Below are 15,892 nucleotides of genomic sequence, written 5' to 3'. Positions count from 1 at the left end.
CACTGTTCCTATCTCAAAATGCACCCTGAACTTTATCTCCCACTCTCACCTGCGGGATGGATTAACTGAAAGAATGGCTGACCCCACAGCTTTGAGAAGCAATCTATCTTAATTGCTATGACGCAGCAATTCTACTTCTAGGCACATTCTAGGCAGTACACTAGAGACACGTTCAGTAGGGTCCCCAATGGCAAAAATCCAGAACCCCCGCGGTTCCATTGATGGGAGAATGGAAAAATACATTTGGGATTGTCTAAAAGGTGATATTATGCAGCAGAAAACTTACAAACGATAACTCGGAAAAGTCTTAGAAGCATAATGTTGTTTGGAGAAAAGCAAGGTACAAAAGATCTCCTGACACCATTTTTATAAAATTAAAATGGCTCAACTTCATTAGCCATTAGGGAGATGCAAGTTAAAACCATGATGAGCTACTACCTATTAGACTGGTTAAAATTTAAATTCCGACAATACCAAGTGCTATCAAGGATGCAGAGTGACCGGAACACGCAGACATGCCTGGTGGGTTACACAATGGTACAGCCCCTCTGGAAATCTGGAAAACAGCTTGGTAGTTTCTTAAAAAGTTAAACATACACAACTCAGCAAGGACATTCCGAGGTATCTACCCGAGATGCCTCATGTATCGCACAGAAGTCTGAACGTGAATATATATAGAAGCTTTATTTGTCATCGCCCCAAACTGGAAACAGCCCAAATGTCCTTCCACGGGTGAACAGATAAACAAATCATGGAACGCTGCACAGTGGAATATTACTCAGCTATACACAAGGATAAACTACTGATATACTTATTTGCATGAGTCTCAAAGGCATGCCAACTGAAAGATGGCAGTCTCAGAAAGTTATGTTCTGCTTGATTCCATTTACGGGGCATTCTTAAAATGCCAAAAGTACAGAGATGGAGAACAGATCAGTGATTGCCAGGACTTGGAAGTGGGGGTGGGGGGGACAGTACAACTATAAAAAGGTAGCATAAGGCAGTTCCTTTGTGGTGACAAAATGTGCCTGTATCCTGTTTGCAGTGATTAGATGACTCTACACGTGTGATAAAATTTCATAGAACTGTGCACACATCAAAAAGAATGAGGGCACATAACGGCTGAAATCTGAGCAGTCTCTGGTTTAGCTCACAGTAGAGTACCCATGTAAGTTTTCTGGTTTATAATAGCGTTCTCCGGTTACATAAGATGTTATCATTGGGGGGAAGTTGGGGGGAAGGGTACACGGGAATTCTCTGTGCTATTTTTGAAACTTTTGTGAAGATCTAGAATTATTTCAAAATAAAAAGTAAAAAAAAACAGGGAAAATGGAGACTTACGATGTTTCAGGGATACAAAGCTGCGATAAAGTGGTTTGTGGGGGAGCCTGGGAAAGCAGGGAACTCATTCTTCTTGGTGTACCTGGCTCCTGCTTATTAACTGGGCTCAAAGCCTGGGTCCTGTAGTCGTTGGTTGTTTTTCCTCCTAAATCTAGTGGCTCCCTGATTATTCATTTCACAAAGGATTCTGGGATCCTCAGCTGGCCACTGAGCTCCCAGGTTAGAGTTCCAGATAAAAATCTAAGCTTGCTTCCAGAGCCTCAATCGATTGACTCACCATCCTCGGGCGCAGTGTTCAGGGAAGAAAACAGGATGCTCTAAAGATTTTTGCAGTATCATGCCAGAGTCACCTTGTGCCAGGTTTGCAGGAACCGGTTGTTAATTTTCCAGAATTTTGCAAGTGGATTGTCAATCTATTGCCAACGCCTGCTCTAGCATCAAAGGAGGAAATAGTTTCTTTGCAAGAGGGGAAACTGAGGCCCGGAGAGCTGAAGTGAGTTTTTCCAGGCCCCACCTTCCTGAGGGATTCCACCTTTTACCAAATTATCCAAAAGGCACCCTGAGCATTTCATAAGGAAACTCGCGATCAAATTCACAAGTATTATTAAAAAATTTATAAGCTAGTATTAAAAATTAAATTAGATGAACTTATTGCTAAATATATATATTTTTAAAAGGTAGGAGAGACTCAAAGCATCACTTTTGAGTGATTTTATTCCATTTTGCTGTTATTGGTCCTCTTGAAGTGATTTTTTCTGTTGTATGTGTTTGGTAGAAATACTATTTGATGGTGAGTTGCTGTGTATCTTTCTAACAGTGCATTCGTTGACATCAGGCTGGTAGCTTGAAATGGGCTAGGTTGAGTATTTACACCATGGAAATTGGCAAACACTACAAATGAGAACTCCATTTATTGTTTTAAGTTTTGTGCTTTTTTCTTATCATCTAGACTCAGGGTTAACAAAATTTTTTAGTAAAGGGTCAAACAGTAAATATTTTTTGCTTTATCGAACTCAGTGATTGTTGTGTAAAAGCAAGCTATGGACAGTTTGTAACCAAATGGGCATGGATACGTTCCAATAAAACCTTATTTACGAAAACAGATGGAGGCTCATAGCATGCCAGTCCCAGGTCTAGACTTCAGAAAGTGATAGAGAAAATGTTAATAATGAAGGTGAAATTTAAAATGTAGAAGGGTTACATCTGTAGTTGCATTGTGAACAACACACACAAAAAAGGAAATATTCTTGCAGTTACCATTGGCAGTCACTCCCCCCGCACACACCCCTCCCCGGCTCCTGGCAACCACTGATCTGTTCTCTGTCCCTATGAATGAGCACCTTTTGGCAACCAAATTCCAACTGTGCCAGTGAATGTCTCCAGAGGGAATGAAATCAAAATGAGGTTCTGATGCAATGATGCAATCCGTCCGATCAAAGTCCCATCTTGAAGGTCTGTAGAAAAAGCCATGACTTTTTTTTTTTACAGGGGCAATTAAAAATCTCCCGGCTTAGCAAGATTAGCTGGGTGTGTGGTTGCTGCCCCCCCGCCCCCGCCGCACCCCACCCCACCCCTAGAACCCTTCCATTTATGGAGATGTGTACTTATAAATGTGATCATGAGTTTCCATATGAAATGCTCAGGGTATCTTTTGAGTAATTTGGTAAAATGTGAAATCCCTCAGGAAGGTGGGGCCTGGAAAAACTCACTTCAGCTCTCTGGGCCTCAGTTTCCCCCCTTGCAAAAACGATTTTCTCTGACGTTAGAGCAGGGGTCGTCAAACTTTTTCCGCAAAGGACCAGATAAGAAATATTTTGGGTTTTGCAAACCACCCATTCTGCTGCTGTAAAAGCAGCCAACGAATTTACATCGTTGGTGTAAATTCAACACATCAATGAATGGGTGTGGCTGGGTTCCAAAACGTTCTTTATGGATGCAAAAATTTGAATTCTATATATTTTTCTACGGGTCAAAGAATGTTATTCTTCTTTTGATTCCATGCCCCACCCCCACAATAAAGTCTTATGCTGGGTGTTCAAGAAATACTTGATGAGGGGAATGAGTGAATGAATGAATGAATGAACAGAGGCTTTGAAGAGAAGTAATTCATCTTCCAAGAAGTCTCTGGTAAAGCTGGCATGGATGCCTTCTCCCAAGAGGATTGTCTTCCTTTCTGCCCGCGCCTGTGTAACACAACGGTCAGCCGTTCGCACATCCCATCCACGCAGGAAGCATTAGTTCCATTTTACAGACAGAGAAACTGAGGCAGTAGTGGCAGTGTGTAGCTACCCAGTTGGGACTTGATCGGGCACTGGATATATAGACCACCCTGTTCCAAAACGCAAAACCCTCCAAAGCCATAAGATGCAATGATGTGAGCAAAAGCGATTGCCAGAAGAAACCACAGAATCAGATCCAGGAGGCTCCATCCAGCTGGGTGGGTATGCTTGCCAGTGGGTCGCAACCAGCTTTTAGGTGGAAGGAGCTCCATATTGGTGGCATTTGCCAATTTCAAGCTACCCACGTAATGTCACTGAACATGGGATTAGAAAAAGATGACTCTATTGGCTCTCCTTGGCCCAAGCAAGCCGGCTCCAGCCCAACTCTGCAGCTGAGTCTGTTTTCTTTTCCCACCCCGACATTCCCTATTAGCATGAACATATCCTTTAACATCTCCAACCTTATATTACTATTATTATTATGTTTACTGTAATATACCTGGCAGTCCTTGCAGATGTCCAATGAAAATGATGCAGCTCTGAATACTTTACCGGGAGCACAGAATGGCATCCTACAGCAATACAAGGCATTCAGATGCAAACCCCAAACTAAGAGGTTATAGGTATATATTATTTGCAACACTTCAAATTTGTTGCTATCTCTGACTCTAGCTCAGTGTGATTTTATTCATTGAGAATCCTTCAGGTGTGTAATGCATGGGGGGATGGTGGGACACAGCCCCAGGAAGGATAGCCCTAGCGACCTTGTCAGGGGACAATATCAGGGTAAAGAGGTAGCGCAAAAATAATCTCCCACCTCCCAGAGAGAGACACCAGGGTTGAGATTGGGAAAGAGGTTGAGGCGGTAGTTCCCTTGGGTTCCTCTAGAGGGCACCAGAGATTGGCAAACCTGCTCAGTCTGCCCCAAAAGGGGCGGAGAGTATTACGTCACTGGTCCCTAGTGCCCTTAAAATATTAGAGGTTTGTAGAAAAGGGGTTGACCGGTTAGGCCAGGGGTTAGAGGACTTTTTCTTAAAGATTAAAAAGAAGGTGTTGGTCACCACAACTCAGTTGTGCCGTTGAAGCGCGAGAAGGGCCCCGCCCCCCCCCCCCCCCGCATCACTGAACACATGGGCACGACTGCGTCTCAATAAAACTTTATTTGTGGACTTTGGAAGGCCATAATAGACTTTTCTTGCATCAAGAAATCATTTTTTCAGGGGGTGCGAGGGTGGTTCAGTGGTAGAATTCTCGCCTGCCGTGCGGGAGACCTGGGTTGGATTCCCGGTCCATGCACTTCCCCAAAAAAATAACAAACAAGCAAAACAAACAAAAAAAAACAACCAAACAAACAAAAATTCAACAAATGGTACTGCAATAATGGGATATTCACATGAAAAGACAGTGAAATGTGACCTCACCATACAGCATACTAAGAGTATATATATATATATATTCCTATTTTTAAAAACCATTTAAAAATGTAAAAACCCCTCTTAGCTCGTGGGCTATATGAAAAGAGGCCTTCTGTGGGTTGCAGTTTGTCAATGTCTCTCTGTCAATAGGGACTCAAGCTCCAACATGGATGAGACTTGAAAATGTTACACTCAAGTAAAATATGCCAGGTCAAAAAAATAAACACATACCATGTTATTCCATTTACATGAAATGCCCGGAAGGAGCAAATCCACAGAGACAAGGGCTTGGGGAGTGGACAATGGAGAGTGCTTATAGGGGTTCTTTGGGGAGTGATGGGAAAATTTTGGTAGTGGATGGTGATGTAAATGTAATTAATACCACTGGATTTTGCACTTAAAAACGGTTAAAATGGCAAGTTTTGTTATATAGAAGCTAGCGTGCACACACACAAATATTTGGAACTTTTATGAACTAATTCTTGAAATGAATGTGTGGGACTGAGTTTGCATGCATCCAGGTCAACCGTAGCACAGGGAGTTTTCCCAATTAACTTCTATGTCCGACACAACATTTATTAAATGCTTAATAATACAAATATGCTAATTCGAAGCTTCCAGTGATCAAAAACTCAACAGGAACCGTAGGAATTGTTTAGACCGGGAATTGGTAAATTACAGCCTGCCAGCCAGATCCAGGCCAATGACTGTTTTTTGTAGGAGCTAAGGATGGTGTTTTAAATGGCTGGGGGAAAAAATCAAAAGAGGGGATAATATTTCATGACATGTGATAGGTATCTGGAATTCTCCGTCCACTGGCAGACTGAGTCTTCCATCATCTCGAAAACCCCAGCTTTAGCTCTGCTACCTGGTCCCTGAACATATACCCAGCTCCCCTCCCTTTTCCCCTGAATTTCCGTGTCCTTCTGTTCATCTGTGGTAAACTCTGTCCCCAATAGAAAAAAAAAAAAATCAGCACGATTGTTCTGCAAATCCACAACTTCTCTAATAAACAAAACCTGAAAATGCACAAACAATACAGCAAATATGGCAAAATGTTCAAAGCTGGTGGATCTGGGTTTTGGGGTAGGGAACGTATGTTAGAATTCTGTTTGGCTTTTGTATTATATTTGTAACTGTCCTGTGAGTTTAAAATTATTTCAAAATAAGAAGGATAAGATTTTTAAAAGCAAATGATATAAAAAGTTTTATTATAATTTTACAATTCTATACAGACAATGCCCCCCTTTACTGATAACATCTGGGGGGGCTGCTCCTCTGCCCGTTCCATCTTGGTCTGCCACTGCCTACCTGTAAGAGCTCATTGGGTCGTTATTATTATCCCCAGGTTGGGGAAGAGGAAGCTGAGGCACAGAGAGGCTGAGTAATTTGTCCAAGGTCACACAGCTGATAGGAGGAGAAGCTAGATTGAACCCATAGAGCTGTAATCATTTTATTCCTTCTGTACATCACAACATATAAACTATACCCCCTCAGGCAAGATGACATCCCTTCTCTGAACCTCAGTTTCCTGAGCTGTAAAATAGGGACAATAAAATCCCCTATTCATGTGGGATTTTTTGAGGATTAGAATAGTGCTGGGTATACCTTGAGTGCTGAATAAATGCTCACTGTGGGATTGGGAACTTGGACCCAGGAGTTGTACCCATGAAAAATGGGACTTTTTTTTGAGAGAAGAAAAGTCCAAGAAGTGGTGGAGATGATCAAATGCCTTAAAATATGCAAAATACTTAGAATAGTAAGTTTTCAATGCATGCTTCTATGTGAAGTATATATAAAAAAATAGATCTACTCCAATGTGAGAAGCTACTTCTTGTTCAATCTTCTTTCAGGCCTTCTGTTATATTAAGAAAGACTCAATTTGGTGCTCCTGCATCCAACCTAACATTTGCTAATCTCTCTTTCTAAAATAGTCACCAAATCCAGAAATTTCCCCAAGCAACAGTAGCCGCCTAGGATTCAATAACATTGCTTAATTTTCTTTTGTATCTATTCTGGGCACCTAATACTGTCTTGTTTTGTTTCTTTTAATTTACCAAGTGGTATAATGTTTCTTGTGAAGATAAATTCGCTCGAGAAAAAAAATGTAATACAATCATTGGTGGTTTTGTGCATTTAAATCTTTCTCTTAAATACATTTATTTTATGAAGAAATTTTACTACACTTGTGGCAAATTGAAAACAGTATTGGGGGCCCCGAATAAAACTGTAAAAATAAATGCAATGCCAAAATAAATGTTATATTGCACACTGATGTTCACAGCAGCAGTATTCACAATTGCCAAAAGATGGAAGCAACCCAAGTGTCCATCAACAGATGGATGAATAAGCAAAATGTGGTCTATCCACACAGTGGAATATATATATACATATTTTAAATTTTTGTATTTCTTTAAACATAGCAACGTACAAACACAAACATTCTTACCGTATGATCATTCCATTCTTGGTATGTAATCAGTAACTCACAATATCATCACATAGTTGTGTATTCATCACCATGATCATTTCTTCGAACATTTGCATCAATTCAGAAAAAGAGATAAAAAGAAAAAAGAAAAAAATTCATACATATCATACCCCTTACCCCTCTCTTTCATTGATCACGAGCTTTCCAATCTACTAAATTTATTTTAACATTTGTTCACCCTATTATTTATTTATTTTTAACCCATGTTTTTTACTCATCTGTCCATAAGGTAGATAAAAGAAGCATCAGACACAGGGTTTTCACAATCACACAGTCACACTATGAAAGCTGTATCATTCAATCATCCTCAAGAAACATGGCTACTGGAACACAGCTCCACATTTTCAGGCAGTTCCCTCCAGCCTCTCCATTACATCTTGACTAAAAAGGTGATATCTATTTAATGTGTAAGAATAACCTCCACGATAACCTTTTGACTCTGTTGGAAATCTCTCAGCTACTTACACTTTATTTTGTCTCATTTTGCTCTTCCCCCTTTCAGTTGAGAAGGTTTTCTCAATCCCTTGATGCTGAGTCTCAGCTCATTCTAGGATTTCTGTCCCACGTTGCCAAGAAGTTCCACACCCCTGGGAGTCATGTCCCACGTAGACAGAGGGAGGGTGGTGAGTTTGTTTGCCATGTTGACTGAGAGAGAGAGAGAGGCCACATCTGAGCAACAAAAGAGGTCATCTGGGGGTGACTCTTAGGCCTAATTTTAAGTAGGTTTAGTCTATCTTTTGCAGGGATAATTTTCATATGAACAACCCCCAAGATTGAGGGCTCAGCCTATTGATTTGATTGTCCCCACTGCTTGCAAGAATATCAGGAATTCTCCAAACGGGGAAGTTAAGAGGACTTTGCAAATACTTCTTTATTCACTGTTCGAAAAACTCTGGGATTTATCAGGGCATCACATTGGACAAACCTATAAAATCTCATGCCCTATTCAAGGTTCCATGTACTTATGTTGCTCAATTAACCTGTTCGTATAAGTTATATTAGAAAATGCACTAGTCAAAATATAAATTTTGTACTAAATAAACATTTTTGTTTTAGTCTCACACAGAAGTTGATGTTTTAAAATATGAATGACCATCTATTTTCATCACCCTGCCATATTGACATTCCTTTGTTCTTCCTCATGCAAAAACATTTTTTTAATTTGTACATTTAGTCACTAACATTGTATACTCTAGGCATTCCCAGATTATACCATCTCAGTGCTTACTGTCTAGCTTTCCTTCCGGTTTCATAGCACACACTGGAATATTATTCAGCCATAAAAAAGAAATGAAGTTCTGATCTCTGCTACAACTTGGATGAAGCTGAAGCCATCATGTTGAGTGAAATAAGCCATACCCAAAGTGAGAAATATTGTATAAACTCACTGATGTGAACTAATTAGGCTAAACAAACACAGAGTTTACTATATCTCAAATATAGGTTACCAGGGCCTGGGTTGGGGGTAGAGAATGGGGAATTAATGCTTAATTTGCACAGAATTTTTATTTGGGGTGATGGAAAATTCTAGAAATGGATGATGGTGACGGTAACACACTATTGCAGATGGAATTAGCAGCATTGGATTATATGTGTGAATGTGGTTAAAAGGGGAAACGTTAGGTCGTATGCGTTACTAGAACAAAAATTAAAAGATAAAACATAGGACTGCAAAACACAATGAATGAATTCTGTTGCAAATGATGGGCTCTAGTTAATACCCAATTATACAAATGTACTGCCATGTGTTATAACAAATATATTACACTAATGCAAGGTGTTAATAAATGGATGGTTATGCTGGTTTGAAAGGAGATATGTACCCTAGAAAAGCCATGTTTTAATCCTAATCCCATTTTGTAAAGGCAGCTGTTTCTTCTAATCCCTATTCAGTATTGTATGTTGGAAGCTTTAATTAGTTTATCTCCATGGAGATGAGACTCAATCAAGGGTGGGCATTAACCTGATTAGATTTAAAGGTGGGTCTTTAAATTCCAGGTGGGTCTTGATTGGTTTTATTGGAATCCTTAAAAGAAGAAGCACTATTTCCTAATATAATTTATGTAGATAGTTTGATTGAACACCATAAGTAATTGGAATCTCAGGTAGGACATGAGATTTTGTTGGTTTGTCCAGAGTGATGCCCCGATGAATCCCAGAGTGATTCGATCAGTGAGTGGAAAAGTATTTGCAAAGCCCCCTTCGGGGAATGGTGAGAACAGGGAGAAATTCAACCTCCCCAAGTTGAATTATTGATATTCTCACAAGCAGTGTGGACAACCAAAGCTATAGCCTGAGCCCCCAGTCTTGGGGTTTGCTCATATGAAAGTTAACCCCGCAAAGGATAGGTCAAGTCTACTTAAAATTTAGGCCTAAGAGTCATCCCCAAGAGAGCCTCTTTTGTTGCTCAGATGTGGCCTCGCTCTCCAGCCAACACAACGAGCAGTCTCACCACCCTCCCTGTCTCTACGTGGGACATGACTCCCAGGGGTGTGTACATTCCTGGCAACGTGGGACAGAGATCTCGGAATGAACAGAGACTCAGCATCAAGGGATTGAGAAAAACCCTAGAATGAGCTGAGATTTAGCATCAAGGGATTGAGAAAACATTCTCAACCAAAAGGGGGAAGAGTGAAATGAGACAAAGTGTCAATGGCTGAGAGATTCCAAACAGAGTCCGAGAGGTTATCCTGGAGGTTATTCTTATGCATTAAGTAGATATCATCTTGTTAGTCAAGATGTAAGGGAGAGGCTGGAGGGAACTGCCTGAAACTGTAGAGCTGTGTTCCAGTAGCCATGTTTCTTGATGATGATTGGATAATGATATAGCTTTCACAATGTGACTGTGTGATTGTGAAGACCTTGTGTCCGATGCTCCTTTCATCTACCTTGTCAACAAACGAGTAGAACATATGGAATAAAAATAAGTAATAGGGGAAACAAATGCTAAAATAAATTTAGTTTGAAATGCTAGTGATCAATGAAAGCGAGGGGTAAAGGGTATGGTAGGTATAATCTTTTTTTTTTTCTTTCAAGTGTTCGTTTTATTTCTTTTTCTGTTGTCTTTCTATTTCTTTTTCTGAATTGATGCAAATGTTCTAAGAAATGATGAATATGCAACTAAGTGATAATATTGTGAATTACTGATTGTATATGTTGATGTTTTATTTGGTTTGTTAATTTTTTAATTAATAAATAAATTTTTTAAAAAAGAAGAAGCACTTTGGAAAAAGCTAGAGAATGACAAGAGAGAAAGCCATGAGATTCTGAGGGAGCAGAACGACACCGCCATGAAAAGCAGAGAGTCCACCAACCAGCGACCTTTGGAGATGAAGAAGGAAAATGCCTCCTGGGGAGTTTCATGAAACCGGAAACCAGGAGAGAAAGCTCGCAGATGACGCCGTGTTGGCCATGTGCCCTTCCAGCTGAGAGAGAAACCGTGACTGTGTTTGCCATGTGCCTTCTTACTTGAGAGAGAAACCCTGAACTTCCCTGGATACCTTAGATTGGACATTTCTATAGACTCGCTTTAATTAGGATATTTCTACGGCCTAAAAAACTGTTAACTTGCAACTTACTTATTAAATCCCCCTTTTTAAAAGCCATCGTTTCTGATAAATTGCATTCTGGCAGCTAGCAAACTAGAGCAATGGTATATGGGGGGAAATACATCGAAATGTAAACTAGGGATTGTAATTAATTGCACAGTTATACTGTATTTTCATCAACTATAACAAAGGTATCCCACTAATGCAAAGCGTCAATAGTAGGAAGAATGCTGTATTTTCCATCTGATTTTTCTCTAAACCTACAACTTCTAAACCCGCCGGATCCAGCGGAAATCCTACATCTTGAGAACTCATGGTTCTAAATTGTTCTGCCGGCAGCTGGAAGGTAATTCTGGGCACGGCCAGTTTGTTGGTGAGAAAAGTCAGGGTGTGGCTTGTGTTTTCTTAACTCTCAGCCCAGCCAAGCTTGCCCAGGTTACATGATGGGTTTCTTCAACCACATGTACTCTCCGGGCCCCCAACTCCAACCCAATACCACCTCGATCCGATTTTCTGTGGGATTAAGCATTGATCCCAAGGCTTGACTTTATCAACGTCCCAGCTCAGTCCTCACTTTTCACAGATGGGGAAATCATCTGAGGAGGAAGGAATTTCCTGATGTCACCGCAAGATGAGCTGGGACTGAGGACTGAGGGTCTCTTGGCAGCCAGTCCAGAAGGCAAGCCGGCAGAGGTGAACAGCCCTGCAGCCCCATTTCTCCTGGGTCACCCAGGCCGTGCTGAGCTGCTGAGGTTCATTCTGCAGATATTTATGGAGCCCCTTCAGTGGTTCTGGGAATGTTCGCATGACACGTGTAGTGCCAAATTACACATGTCCCCACTTCCGGGGTGGGGCAACGCGGAGATAAACAGAACCCACCCCACCCCAACCAGGGTGATGTGAAAGATTCCCTGGGGCCAGGATGACTTTCCCTGGACAGGCTTCTCAGGGAAGTGATGATTGAGCCAAGGCCACTAAACTTGGGTGTCGTAACCGGTTTGAGAAAGTGAGGAATGAAGAGTCAGGGAGAAATCAGCACGGGGAGACCCGGAGGTACTACTATCCCCTACCTCCTCTGTGCTCTTTCCAGCATCCCCTGAAGCGAGCCGATGGAGATACCCTCCTCTGTCTGATGACCACCTCCGCAACCGCTGCCTCCTTTCCTAGTGAAGGGGTCCACTGTGACCCTTGGATCCACCAGCCATAAAGCAAACACCAGGATGAGGTGTTGGCTAGACTTGGAGGGGTGGGGCTGGGGCAGAAGGGGTGTGATGAGGCAATAAGTGGGGCAGCCTCCCATCTCAAGGACCCTTATGGAGGTAAGCACTGACTCAGAGGCGACCCTTCTGAAGCCGGGAGATTGCCATCCTATATTTGGCTAGGGAAGAGTCCCTGAGAATGAGGCTTGGAGAACACATTCTCCTTGACATCTGACTTCCCAGCCCTGCCCAGACCCATGTCTCACCCTGCTCCAGGCAGAAACTTCTAAGGCTGTGACACGAGCAGCACAGGGGGTGGGGGGTGGAGGCAGACACAACCGTGTCGTCTACACTTTTTTGGTGCGTTCCTTCCTCCTTCCAATACACCAGGCTTTTGAGTCTGCCTCAAGATGTTTGCACTGGCTGATCCCTCCACCTTGGAATGCTTTTCCCTGGAAAGCCACCAGACCCACACCCTCGCTTTTAGTAAACTCACTCATCGCCCCCCCCACCATCCCCACCCCTCTTTCCTGCTTTATCTTTCTATACATTGTCCATTCATTCTACATTTATTTTGCTTCTGTGGGAATGATTTGATTAAGCTCATTCACCGTGGAAAGTCAACTCCACGAGGGCGGGGTGTTTTTTTTTTTTGTCTCTTATTTCCCCTGCCATGTCCCCATCGCTGGCACACAGCAGATGCTCAGTAAATATCGGTCACAGGAAGGAATGAATGATAAAGGCTCAGGAAAGGGCAGAGGGAACCCCGCCCCCCAAGCCCCCTGCAACCTCTCCTCCCTCCTGTGGTATCTGAAGGTCCTGGCTCTAATCTCCACTCTTCTGCCACCCCTACCCCCACCCTACAGAGCAGTGGCTGGAACTTTCTGGAAATGCCCACAGGGGTGATGTAAGCAGGGAGACCAGAGGGCTGGAGAGCCCTGAAGATTATATCCTAATCGGTTGACATTACCCAAGACATAGATCAGAGTCCCCAAGTGGCATCCAGCACCGCCCACCCCAGCCCCAAGCCTGCCCCTGACACACCCAAGTCATGCGGATTTTACTCACTGCCTGATCTTATCCCAAGGGAGGGTCCCCAAGGAGGCAGAGAATGAGGAGGAAGAGGAGGCAGAGGGGAAGGAGGGAGGGGCTCAGGCAACTTCTGCTGCCCAGCTCCAGCCTAAGTGGAAAGTGGAGAGAGAACCTTGGAGAGGAGAAAGCAAAAGAATGGGGGAGGTGACAGGTGACAGGGGACAAGCTGGGGGCAGGGGAGCTGGAGGTTGGCTGGAGCACTGGCTGACTACAGGAAGCTGTGATGAGTCACGCGCCCTCATCGGTCCCTCTGTCCTCCTGTGCAGAATGGGGACTCGCGACAAGGTCAAAGGGCTAAGGCCACCAGAAGGCTTCTGATAGCATCTGACTGCAGAATATCGGGCCACCTGTCAAAGCTACACCCACTGGTAGTAAAAGTTGTAATGTCCCTTTACAAAGACTGCCTGTTTTGAGACCTGACTCTCGAGGTCCCTTCTGAGCACTCAACATCTTTTAATTTAGCGAATCCTCCCAACAACCTGGGGAAATGGGTCCTTTCACCCCATTTTACAGATGAGGAAACTGAGGCACAGAGACACACAGCTTACAAGTGGCAGAGCTGGGATTTGAACCCAGCACTGTCCAAGAGACGTAGCAAGTGTAATTTTAAATCTCTCAAGCAGCTGCATATAAAAAGTAAAATTCAAACGAATCTAAGAATACGTTTCATTAATCCGATAGTTTAGATTAATGATCATTTCAACACGTGCCCAATACACCACTATAAAATGGGAAGTTTCACAATTTTTATATTATGCCTTTGATATCTAGTGTGTATTTCATGCCAACAGCATATTTCAATTTCGACACTAACTTGTCATCAGAAATCCTTGATCTGTATTTAGAGATCATAAAAGTTGCAGTTCTTCCAGATAGGCTTGAAAGTGTCCCATGAACTGAATGGAGCATCAGTTTTTAAATATTAAGTGAATAAAAATGAAATAAAAAATTTAAAGTTTATTTATTCATTAATTTAAAAAATTAACAACAAACAAACAAAAACATCAACATATGATCATTCTGTTCTCCATATATAATCAGTGATTCACAATATCATCACATAATTGCATATTCATCCATTTCTTAAAACATTTGCATCAATTCAGAAAAAGAAATAAAAAGACAACAGAAAAAGAAATAAAACGAAAACAGAAAAAAAAAGATTATGCATACCACACCCCTTACCCCTCGTTTTCATTGATCACTAGCATTTCAAACTAATTTTAACATTTGTTCCCCATATTATTTATTTTTATTCCATATGTTCTACTCGTTTGTTGACAGGGTAGATAAAAGGCATAAGGTTTTCACAATCACACAGTCACATTGTGAAAGCTATATCATTATTCAATCATCTTCAAGAAATATGGCTACTACAACCCAGCTCTACAATTTCAGGCAGTTCCCTGCAGCCTCTACACTACATCTTGAATAGGAAGGTGATATCTATTTAATGCGTAAGAATAACCTCCAGGATAACCTCTCTACTCTGGAATCTCTCAGCCATTGACACTTTGTCTCCTTTCACTCTTCCCCCTTTTGGTGGAGAAGGTTTTCTCAATCCCTTGATGCTGGGTCTCAGCTCATTCTGGGATTTCTGTCCCACGTTGCCAGGAAGGTCCACACCCCTGGGAGTCATGTCCCACGCAGAGAGGGGGAGGGTGGCAAGTTTGCTTGTTGTGTTGGCTGGAGAGAGAGGCCACATCTGAGCAACAAAAGAGGCTCTCTTGGGGGTGACTCTTAGGTTAGGCCTAAATTTTAAGTAGACTTGATCTATCCTTTGTGGGGTTAAGTTTCATATGAACAAACCCCAAGACTGGGGGCTCAGGCTATAGCTTTGGTTGTCCACACTGCTTGTGAGAATATCAAGAATTCAACTTGGGGAAGTTGAATTTCTCCCCGTTCTCACCATTCCCCGAAGGGGGCTTTGCAAATATTTTACCACTCACTGATCGAATCACTCTGGGATTCATCGGGGCATCACTCTGGACAAACCAACAAAATCTCATGTCCTACCCAAGATTCCAAGTACCCACGGCGTTCAATCAAGCTATCTACATAAGGTATATTAGGAAATGCACTAGCCAAAATATAAACCTTGTACCAAATAAGCATTTTTTGCTTTAGTCCCACACATAAGGTGAAATGAAATAAAATTTTAAATCCAGTTCCTTGGTTACACTGTCACCCTTCAAACTGCTCAAGAGCTGGAAGTGGCTCATCGGTGTCTATATGGGATAGAGCCGATCTAATACACTAAACCAGAGGTCGGCAAACTTTTTCCGTAAAGGGTGAGAGAATAAATATTTTCAGCTTTGCAGGCCATATGAGCTTGGTCACAGCTACTCGATTCTGCGGCCGTAGCGTGAAGGCGCCAGGAACATCATGTAAACACATGTGCATGGCTGTGAGGTCTAATTAATTTATCCTTTTAGCCTCTCTATTTCCTTGTTGATCTTCTGTCTGGTTGTTCTATCTATAGAGGAGAGTGGTGCATTGAAGTCTCCTACTGTTATTGTTGAAACATCTATCGCTCCCTTCAGTTTTGCCAATGTCTGTCTCACGTACTTTGGAGCTCCTTGATTGG

The sequence above is a fragment of the Tamandua tetradactyla genome, chromosome 11, assembly GCF_023851605.1.
Source record: "Tamandua tetradactyla isolate mTamTet1 chromosome 11, mTamTet1.pri, whole genome shotgun sequence".
Taxonomy (NCBI): Eukaryota; Metazoa; Chordata; class Mammalia; order Pilosa; family Myrmecophagidae; genus Tamandua; species Tamandua tetradactyla.
Note: the sequence above shows the minus strand (reverse complement) of the source record.